The 11,253-nt window shown below is 48.6% G+C and overlaps 1 long non-coding RNA gene across 2 annotated transcripts; it reads left to right on the top strand.

The window, feature by feature from the left end:
* The first annotated feature begins 3,723 nt into the window (after window positions 1-3,723).
* On the top strand, window positions 3,724-10,374 carry LOC131925158 (uncharacterized). 2 transcript variants are annotated; one of them, XR_009383164.1, is made up of 4 exons: window positions 3,724-3,985; window positions 4,487-4,794; window positions 6,892-7,029; window positions 10,006-10,374. It is a non-coding gene; the product is annotated as an uncharacterized LOC131925158 (long non-coding RNA). The 2 variants fall into 2 exon arrangements; XR_009383163.1 differs by lacking the exons at window positions 6,892-7,029; window positions 10,006-10,374 and adding an exon at window positions 5,220-5,668 and having other exon boundaries at window positions 3,726-3,985.
* Window positions 10,375-11,253: the final 879 nt, after the last annotated feature.

Here is an 11,253-nt window from a genome sequence, read left to right as displayed (position 1 = left end):
GGAAGTATGAAGCCCGCCGCCCACAACTTTCTACAACTATACAGTGGGGCGGAGAAGACCCCCTCCTCCCCTTCCTCCCCTCCTCCCCCTCCTCCCCCTCCTCCCCCTGCTCCCCCTCTTCTCCTCCTCCCCTCTTCCCAGGCACTTTCCTGGAATCCAGAATGTTCCTGCTTCACATCCTCCAACGCTAAACATCCTACCACTGTGTTTGGCTCCAGCAATGAAGATTATAAAGTTTAGAGTTCGAAGCCACCAGACACAGATGTCTAGGTCCTGAGAACCAGTTGCTGGGGGTCTGGTTCCTTAAGTGACAGCTTAGGTACCTGTGTCCTGACCCAGGCTGGGCTGCTGGGCTGGGGAGGAGCAGCTGTGTGGAGCCTTGGGGGTGGGGAGCTCCATCAAGACAGAGAGAGCAGAGACCTAGGCAGCCATCCAGATGACAGGTCTCTTTAGGACTTGTTGGCTCAATCTTTCTCACATTCACTTTACCAGGATTTTTCTTCCCCAACACAAGGCTTCCAGCATTTCTCCATAGATGAGTTTTCCAGCTGGGCAGATGGAGGTGTATCATTCAGCAAAGGTTAAGGCACAGGGCTGGGCCAGGGGAGGGGAAGGTTCCTTGATGGTAGGGCAGGGGAGAGCTCTCCAGGATTCAGGAATACTTTAAAGGCTTCCAGCCCAAACATCCAAGCTGCTTTCCTGTGGTGGGGCGGGGTGGGGGACTGTTTTGTTGTTGTTGTTTTGTTTTGTTTTTTGCCTGTAATACCCTGGGCCTCAGTACTCTGGAAGTGTGGGCACAAGGCTTTGGAACAGCATGCTCTCCACTTGGGAGGGCTGATAGAGGGTTTGAGCAGGCTACCTGACATTCAGAGAGGAGTGTCTCCATCACCGGCATTTCCAAGCTTGGACCAGACACAAGTCAGGCAGATGGCCACCCCCCTACCCTCACCCCACACTGAATGACAGTGTTAACTTCTCATATCTTTTTTTTTCTTAAGGGTGTGTGAAGAATCTGACTCTATCTAAAGGTGTGCGGCGTTTGAAAAGTTGCTTAGCCTCTCTTAAGCTTTGCTTGCTTCTGGAAAACAAGGATAACGAATATCACCGAACTGTAAAGATGAAACAGACCAAGCACAGGAACACATGGGAAGAACTTTAAAACGATTATTATTAGAGCAGGAGAGACAGCTCACCGGTTAAGAACAAGAGGACTCACTGCTCTTCCAGCAAGAACTCTGCTCTGTTCCCAAGCACCCAGGTTAGCACCCCACAACATCTGCTTCAGGGGATCCAGTGCCCTCTTGTGGCCTCTGCAGGCACCAGCACACCACACACACACAGACACACACACACCCACACACACCCACACACACACACACACACACACAATCTTTAAAAAACCCAAAAGGGTAGTTATTACTCTTAAAAATCACAACATATATTAGAAAAAATAAATCCAAAAATACACATACACTATAAAACTGTGGCTGTGCTATAGTTATAAGTGTACATCTCTTTATTGTGTACTAAGTACCTTTACCTTTTACTTTAAGTCTCCAAAAGTCATTCAAAATGCATTTATCGGATCATGAATTGTTATGGGAATGTATTGCCTGAACCCTGGTTAAACCTCACTACCGTTGCTGCCCATGTATGATGTTTCCAGTTTTCCACTATCGTGGTTTTTTCTCTTTACATTTTTCCCCCCAGATTTTTGACACAGGATTTCTCTATATAGTTCTGGCTGTCCTGGAACTCACTCTGTAGACTAGGGTGGTTTCAAACTTAGAGATCTGCCTGTCTCTGCCTTCCGAGCACTGAGATTAAAAGCATGTGTCACCACTGCCACCGCCGCCACCATCACCCCTGGCAGTTTTCCACTATTGTGTACAAGAGTGTGATAAATCCATACATTCTGCTTGTGCTTCAGATCATTTCCTCAGGCTTCATTCTTAGAACGAGGATCACTGGGTCCAAGAGGAGAGAGTCCTGAAAAGCCTGTCGCTTACAAATTGCAGATTGCTGTTCCCAAAAGATCAGCCAGCTCCTTCCACAACAGTGTCTGGAGTATCTGACTCACTCTGAACAGTGAGCATCTTGCATCTAAGCTGCCTTGTTCAGCAGGGGGGCCATCACCCACTGGGAGCCCGGCCACATATACAGGAGCACGAACAGGCCAAGTAGGCAAGAAAGCACAGCTGGAGGAGATGAGTGGACGCCCCTCCACCCCCACTAGACAAAAGACCCTGTCTGTTCTCCTTCCCACTAAACTAAGAACCTGGACTGGCCGAGTGTGGTGGCTCACGCCTTTAATTCTAGCACTTGAGAGGCAGAAGCAGACAGAGCTCTATGAGTTCAAGGCCAGCCTGATCTACAAAGTGAGTGCCAAGGCAGCCAAGGCCATTCATTGAAACCCTGTCTCAAAAACAATCAATCAGTCAAACAAACAAACCAGCAAAAACAATCTGAAACGCTCTAATTTGGAGCTGGGAACTTTCTAAGCATAAAGAGCATTAAGTAACAGGACTGTATCTTTCTCGTTGTCTGCTCGGAGTTTAAAGAGACAGAGGTGTTCCTCTACCTGGAACGCCCAGGGCCAGGGGTGTGATAACCTGTGGCTAACCTGTGGCCTTGGGAAAGCCTTGCAGTTCATAGGGGCAGAAACACTGAGGAAAACGCCAGTGAAATGGGGTTGTTGGGTGTAATCCCAGCATCCTTATGAGTGCTGGGTACTGGGATGGACAGTTGTCCACACAATCTATCTTGAAGAGTAAGTACAGATAGAGCAGCCTTTTTGTCCATGGGAGAGGAGGTTTTATAATATGAGGTCACTTGCTTTCCAGAGAGTCCTGACTGGTCACTATCCCCATGGGGGCAGGGGGCAGGTGGTTGGATCAGTTCAGGCTCCCCCAGCACCCCTTTCTGTACTTCTCCTTCATAAGACAGCATCAACTTCCACTTCCTAGCTGGGTACCTGAAGGACATCTGTCAGAACCTCAGAGTCTGTGGACAAGATAGCTCAAGTCCCCGCTGCACTCCAGCGTAAGTGCTGGGCATTCTTGCTACCCCCTATCTCTTTCCCACCTCTTCTTCCTCCTTTTTCCAGCAGCATTCTCCCAGATCTCCGAAGGAAGGGAAGCAGAGGCTGGGGGGAGGCCACACACTTCCTGAGGACAGACCAGGTCCAGGGCTCCTACATGCCCCAAATCCCTGGGTGGGAGCCTGTGTGGCCAGAATCTCATGTTATCCCTCATCCTTTCCTTTTTACCCTTTCCTCAATGCTACAGGCTGGACAAGACCATGTTCAGATGTAACCCTCTCTGTGCCCTATAGAGAAACTCTCCATCGGCTGTCTCACAAATCTTATTGAGAAGCCCTGCCTTGTCTAGGTTGTCAGAATTATCTCACAGAGAGGTGGTCACATGGCCCTGTTCCATCTGCCCATGCAAAAAGTGCTGCACCTCACATGAACATCCCTAAGCTAGTCTATCTCCCCCGACTCACACTATGTCTTTTGACAGGCCATCTAGAAGGTGTAGGTTTAAGTGAACTGTAACATCCTCTGGGAACGCTCAGAGGGGGCATTTTACTGCTGGCAAAACGGCGTGGATGTCCTGAGACACAGGGTCCTCTTGCAGCACATCTAACTCTCCTCTCCCTTCCTTTTGGGCAATATTTGTTGCCATGGAGATTCTAACACAATGGGGCAGGTAGAAAGCCTGTTGCTTGGCAACGAGATGCTAAAGGTACAGGATTGGCTGCCAAGGTCTAGTTGGAGCAGAAAAGATGATGAGGGAAGGTGGGAAAATAGAGAAACACCCCGGGGGAACACAAAGGCACAGGAGAGAAGCAGAAGACAGGACCAGAATGAAGAGAATGTAAATACAGAAGCAAGAAGAGAGAGCCCGTGACCTCCCTAGGGCTGGGTCACCATTTGTGTATTTGCTAAAATGCCCTCCTAGAAACAACGGCAAAACAAACAAGTGTGAGTGTATTTTCATAGCTGTGTTTATGTTGCAGCGGGATGATAGAAGAAAAGAAAAAAAAAACACAAAAATTTTAAAAGTCCTTACACAGAAGGGCTGAGAAGTCCTGTGAGAGGGCATCATACCGTGGTGGAAAGAGCAAGAATGGCAAAACTGGGTTGGATCTACCCTGTACCTCTTCCTTGATGTGCGACCCATCAAGAGGTATAACCTCTTTGATAACCTGACTTTTCTCGTCCGTAAAATGGGAACAGCAGATCACACACCTGTGATCTCAGCACTCGTGATCGAAGCAGGGCAATCATAAGTTCAAGGCCAGCCTGGGCTATACAGTGTGACCATGTCAAAAGATAAAAACAAAGGGAAAAGGGGAACAATGTGCATCTCATAGGGTTGTTGCAGAATGAGAAAAAGTGATGGACTCTGGCACATGGGTTCTCGGGGTATTGCTGGCCTTTTGCAATTACAACCGATCCCCGTTGTTCTCTTAATCACCACAGATGGATGGAATGGAAAGAACCCAAAGACTCCTCAGATGCCCAAAGACCTGACTTCCATCCAGATTAATGAACCCACTGTCTATGAAGCCCAAGCAAACCATGAACTGGAGCCAGTTGCTCATCTGTTGAGAGGATGCCACTCTCTCCCTCACAGCAGTGAAGAGGAGCTTATTCAAGAACATTGATGAGATGGAGTATTACTCAGTGGTAAAAAACAATGATATCATGAAATTTGTAGGCAAATGGATGGAACTAGAAAAAAAAAATCATCCTGAGTGAGGTAACCCAGATCCAGAAAGACAAACATGGTATGTACTCACTCATAAGTGGATAGTAGTTGTAAAGCAAAGGATAACCAAGCTATAATCCACAGCCCTAGAGAAACTAGGTAACAAAGGAGGGCCCTAAGAGGGACCCATGGATCGACCTGGGAAGTGGAAATAGATGAGATCTCCTGGGTAAACTGGGGGTGAGGGGAGAGGGGAGGGGATGGGGGAATGGGAACATGAGGGATTGGGATGGTCGATTTGCGGGAGGGACGGAGAGGGACAGCAATGAAAAAGATATCTTGATAGAGGGGGCCAGTATGGGGTTAGGGAGAAACCTGGTCCCAGGGGAAAATCCCAGGAATCCACAAGGATGACTCTAGCTAAGACTCCTAGCAATAGTAGAGAGGGTAGAGTGAACTGGCCTCCTGTAATCAGGTTGATGACTACCCTAATTGTCATCATAGAACCTTCATCCAGCAACTGGTGGAAGCAGATGCAGAGATCCACAGCCAAGCACTGGGCCGAGCTCCAGGAGTCCAGTTGAAGAGAGGGAGGAGGGATTATATAAGCAAAGGGGGGTCAAGCTCATAATGGGAAGCCACAGAGACAGCTGACCCGGGCTCCGGGGAGCTCACAGACTCTAGACCGACAGCTAAGGAGCCTGCATGGGACCGACCTAGGCCCTCTGCCTGTGGGTGACAGTTGTGTAGCTTGGTCTGTTTGTGGGGCCCCTAGCAGTGGGACCAGGATCTGGCCCTGGCTCAGGAATTGGCCTTTTGGAACCTACTCCCTAGGGTGGGATGCCTCACTCAGCTTGGATGCGGTGAGGAAGAGCTTGGTCCTGCCTCAACTTGATATGCCATGCTTTGTTGACTCTCATGGGAGGCCTGCCCCTTTCTGAGGAGGGGAGGGGGGAGGGGGGAGGAAGGACATGGGGGAAGGGAACAGGGGGAGGGAGGGAAAACTGTGGTTGGTATGTAAAATAAATTTTTAAAATGTAATAATAATGAATAAAAAAAGGAACATTGATGTGAATCTATCTGTCCCAGTGCCTGCCAGGTACCATGGAGAGACTATTGCAGGCCCGTGATCTGTAACCAACTCCCATTTGTCCCTCTGTGTGGCCGGCCTTTGGGGTCATCTTACAGCTCTAGATGGGGACTTTTTCAACCTTCCTGGATTCTCTGTGACCATGGAGAAAGCCATGCGAGCTGGAACCCAGGCACATGGTTGGCACAGACAGAACCTCCACTGTAGTGTTTCAGAAAACTCATTTTGTCAAACCAACCAAGTTTGTCACCAGAAGAAAACAAGGCAGTGACAGAGGGCAGCTGTGGTGACTTCTGAATACACAATGCCATGCGAGAACTACACGGGGTCAGTCATGAGTGGAGGACCACAAGTCTCGGGAAAAGCTGCTTAAGAAAGGTGGACTTGTCCTGAGTTATTTGAAGAGGGATCAACTGTGGCCAACTACTGGGTACCATCTCAGCAAATTAGTACCTTGGGGCCCATAAAGTTCAGGGAATCCTTTCTGACAGGTCCCGAGCCTTTCTTGCAGTAATTTTCAGCTAAGTGCTCTGGTTCTGTTCCGGGGAGAGACTTAGTGGGCTGAGGTGTCTCACTAGCTCAAGGTTCATGCAAGGACTGTGGAGGCAGGCAGGCGAGCAATGACTCACACACACAGATGCTGTTTAATTCAGCTGCCACGCTGTCTCCGCGGCTTCCTGAGCTCTCTCCCTGGTACTTGAAACACCTCTGTGGTAACAAAGCCAACTTTCCCAATAATGCCAACAAGACACCAGAGGGGTGCTGCTGCCATTTCTGCTTGGCCAGCACCCAGCTTGCCAGGAGTGGGATGGCTGGAAGTGGAGACTGGTGGGACCAGGGAAGCCAAGATGATTGTGAGCAAGAGCTGGTAGGCTGCGGGTTCCAAGCCTGGCCCACCGCAGCCTTCCCAGGCTCCAGCAGCTCTCTGGGGGCTCACCAGGCCTAGCCTCACAGCAAGGCCAAAGGACTAGGACCAATTTCATGGCCAACAAGACAGAACAAAATTTAGAGAAGGGCTTTGTCAGTCTTAGGAACACAGGGTTGCTCTAGGCAGACTGGTACCTACTTCTTTCTCTTCTGTCCCAGGAAAGGACAGGAAGAAAAGCTCTTGGGATTGTAGCATCAAGAGAGACTTAGGATGACTATGGAAGGCAGCCTTGATGGCGAATGTGTGAATGTTCCTTGGAACCACCTGGCTTGGTCTTCGTCTTGGACACATGGATGGTGGGTTTTTCCACAGCCATTCAGGAGCAAGCTATCTTGAGGGCACCAGAAAGGAGGGAGTGGGTAACTTGAGCTGGGCAGGGCTAGGATGTTCACTGAGTGTGGGAATGGGTGCTGAGGATTCCTCTGTTTTAACTACCTTCACATTTAAGCTTTTTATTTTATTTTTAGTGGGTATATCTGTATATGTGTGTGTGCATGTGTGTATATGTGTATGTATGTATATATGTATGTGTGAATATGTGTGTATGAATATGTGTGTGTGCTCATACATGAGCGCCATGCCATGGTGCATATATAGAGACCAGAAGATCACTTTCAGGGGTCAGTTCTCTCTCCACTGTGGGTTCTAGGGGTTGACTCAGGTGGCCAGGCTTGCATGGTGTGTTCTTTTTCCTGGCTAAGCCATCTTGCCAGCCCCTACTTCAGGTTCACCTGTCCTAAATATTGGCTCTTCATCTAATCCATTCTGGTTATTTTAAGAAAATTCTGTAGACTGAGTAGTTTGTGAACACCATGTATAGATCTTTTATATCCTAGAAGGCTGGAAGCTCAAGATTCAGGCATTAGAAGATTTACTGTCTAGTAAGGGGCCACTTCCTGGTTCAGAGGACCCCACCACCACCACCACCACTGTGTCCTCACATATGGGAAATTTGAGGGTCTCTCTGAGGCCTCTGTTGTAAAAAGAGGGCTCTGCCCTCATGACCTAATCACTCTTCCTGCGGCCTCACCTCTGAATATCACTGTGCTGTGGTATGGTTTCAACGTGTGAAGGCTGGGATGCACACTCAGACTCTCCACGTTAGATTTTACTGAAACGCTGTATCCCCCCTGAGATGGCACGGGTGACCACTGCTGCTTTGACCTGTCATCTCTTACCAGAAGCTGAGGGCTCGGGAAGGGAAAGAGAAGAGCGGGTTTAAGGACCAACCTTTGCACAGTCCCTGGGAGAGACGAACGTCTCAGGAGTCAGACTTCAGATCGGAAATCTGCCAAGTGCTGGAGGGTGGTTGCCCGGGGTGAACTTGGCCTAAAGCACTGCAGCTTAGGAGAACTCTTTGCACTCCGAAATGAAGAATCACACACCCAAGCCTTCCTGTGACTCTGGAGTTATCTGACTTCTCTTGGTCATTTTCCCCCCTCTTCCCACCTTTGCTTTGCAAATTTTTGTCGTTGTTTTTGCTCTTTTGTTTCAGCTTGGTTTTTCGAGACAGGGTTTCTCTGTGTAGCTCTGGCTGTCCTGGAACTTGCTTTGTAGATCAGGCTGGCCTGGAACTCACAGAGACCTGTCTGTCTCCTGAATGCATTCATTATATGTATTTCGGGTTCCATAAGGACAGTTTGGTACGTTAAGTATATAATGTGCTCTGGCTATGTCCTCCCACACATTCCTTCCCCCTTCCTCCTCCTCCTGTTAGTCCCTCTGCTTCTCCCAGACAGTTCACTTCCATTTCCAGCTCTCTCTCTCTGTCTCTCTGTCTCTCTCTCTGTCTCTGTCTCTCTGTCTCTGTCTCTGTCTCTCTCTCTCTTCTCTCTCTCACACACCCACACCCACACATGATCCTATAGATCTATAGATACAATCTTAGACCCACAAATGTGTTCTTTGAATAAAATTCCACTGTGAATATAAACCCTCTTTTTCTTGTTTTTTTTTAATGATTTATTTTTATTTCATATGCATTGACATTTTGCCTGCATGTATGTCTGTGTGAGGGCATCTGGTTCCCTGGAACTGGCTTTACAGACAGTTGTGAGCTGCCCTGTGGGTGCTGGGATTTGAACCTGGGTCCTTTGGAAGAGCAGTCAGTTCTCTTAACCACTGAGCCATCTCTCAAGCACCCCCACCTTTTTCTTATCCATTCCTCTGTTGAGGGACACCTGGATGGGTTCCATAACTTAGCTATTGTGAATACTCACACACTGTAAACACTGACGTGCAGGAGCTCTGGTGTGTTGATCTGGAGTGGTATAGCTGGATCATGCGGTACGATTTCTGGTTGCTGCTGCTTTGTTTTGGGGAACCTCAATACTGATTTCGGTTCTGATTGCTCTGGCTTAACATTCTCCCCACAGTGTAGAAGGGTTCCATTTTTCTCTGACTCCTCTCCAGCACTTGCTCTTATTTATTTTCTTAATGAAAAGTTGCAGCACTCCCATCCACCCTCCATCCACTTTCCCTTAACGTTCAAGCTTCACACAACCATGGGGCACTGTCAAAACCAGGAGACTAACATTGGCGTGTTACTATTGGTGTGTTACACTGCAAGCTTTCTTTGGAGGTCACCAGTTTTTTCTTCAATGCCCTTATCTTCTTCCTGGAACCCCCATTGTATTTGGCTGGCTTCTGCCTTCTAAAATTCACAATTCCTTTTGAAAACTGGATCCTGAACCAATGATATGGCCCAGTGGGTTGTTATGGAATATTTGTTTACACCGTGCAAAGATGTGTCGCTGTGATTGGAGTAATAAAGAGCTGAATGGTCAGAGGCTAGGCAGGAGAGAATAAGCAGGACTTCCAGGCACAGAGAGGATTCTGGGAAGAAGAAAGGCAGAGTTACCAGCCAGACTCAGAAGAAGCAGGGTGGGCAGTATGGAGATGAGGTAACGATTGAAAAATATGGGCTAATTTAATTAGTTCTAAGAACTAGTTAGGAACAAGCCTAAGCTAAGGCCGAGCTTTTATAATTAATAACTTTCTCTGTCCTTATTTGTGAGCTGGAAGCCCAAAGAAAAATCCGACTGCAGTGGGTAAAGGCACTTGTCACCCATTTGAGTTGGATCCCCAGAATTCACACGGTGGAAGGACAGAACAGGCTCCTGCAAGCTGTGGTCTGATCTCCACACGCACACCATGGTGCGTGTGCACCCACATGCAACATAAAATTTAAAATAAAATGAAATAAAACCACAGCCTGCTTCACCATGCTTCAGGGTAAAGGCAGAAGACATTTGTCTTATTGTCCACTCTAGGTTTGGAACTGAAGGCAGGAAGAAGCAGAAAATATGTCTCAGAGGTGGAGCCAGCAAGGAGATGCACCGGCTGCCTCCACCTGGATGCTGTCTCTGTGGGAACCTTCCTCTGCCCCAGCCTGGGTGCCTTCCTGGTCAGGGGTCATTCCAAGTACAAAGGCTTTGAGAAAGGACTGTCCCAGGGAGCCCTAATGAATGAGGGGAACACAGAAGAGCCAACAGCTTAAGACCCTTCCCCTGAGGGCAGATCATCTGGCCTGAGCTGCTCCTTTGGATCCAGGCCCAGAACTTGGCCTGTAACTTTAAAATTCAGTCCCTATTTTGAGCGCGCAGCAAGCACCTCATAACAAACAGCTGGAAAGAGAAGTTGAGACACTCTGCATCTCAGCAGAATTGTTTCCAAATAAAGTGCTGTTTCTTTCCTCCCCAGACTGTCCCCAGTGATGCATCAGTGCTTAACCACTGAGTATCTTTCCTTGCTTATGACACAGACACTCCCCCTCCCCCCCACCCCCATCCTCCGCATTGGCCTCTTTTATAGCAAGGACAAGAATAGTGCTAACAGGGGTCTGAGTGTGCTCAGGAAGCCTGCCTGCAGCTCCCCTCATAAAAAAGATGGACTCCTGGCAAAGGCTTATCTTTCTAGAGAGGTGAGATTCATGGAAGGATGCTTCCAGGACATCAGCATGGGCCGGGGATGGGGGCAGTCCTGTGTCTGAGAGTGGGCTGCTAGTCACCATGGCACAGAGGCTTCCCAAGTCTCCATACCCATGTACTGGGGGTCAGGACCTCATGAAACTCTCAACACATTAGTTTTGTGCTCTGTAGTTTATGAGGGTCACAGAGAACCAAATTGTACCCGGAGGAGGGGGATGGTGGGAGGGCCGGCTGGTGAAAGGTTAATGGACTGGGGTGGCGTATCCCGGACTGAGAATCAAGGGGAAGCTGGCTAATGGGCTCTGCAGATATAAAACCTTTGTTTTCCATCTTCACTAAGACAGGGTCTTAAAGTCCCTTTCCAGTCATAAAGACTGGGACTAGACAAGGGAATGATCAGAGCAGGAGCGGGGAGACCTCGGATCACGTGACATAGCTTCCCAGGGAGCCCTCTGATAGGATTTCTGTTTCCTAAGGATCCCAGAGGCTGGGAAAGTCAGTGGGCTCCCAACACAGAGATATGTGGTTTGCCTCCTCCTTATGTGTTAAGTGGGACCGATCCAATCCTGGCCCTAGGAAAAGCTCTGGAAA

This window comes from Peromyscus eremicus, chromosome 15, assembly GCF_949786415.1.
Source record: "Peromyscus eremicus chromosome 15, PerEre_H2_v1, whole genome shotgun sequence".
Classification (NCBI taxonomy): domain Eukaryota; kingdom Metazoa; phylum Chordata; class Mammalia; order Rodentia; family Cricetidae; genus Peromyscus; species Peromyscus eremicus.
The sequence above is the reverse complement of the archived record's forward strand: the minus strand, read 5'-3'. Positions and strand labels throughout refer to the sequence as shown.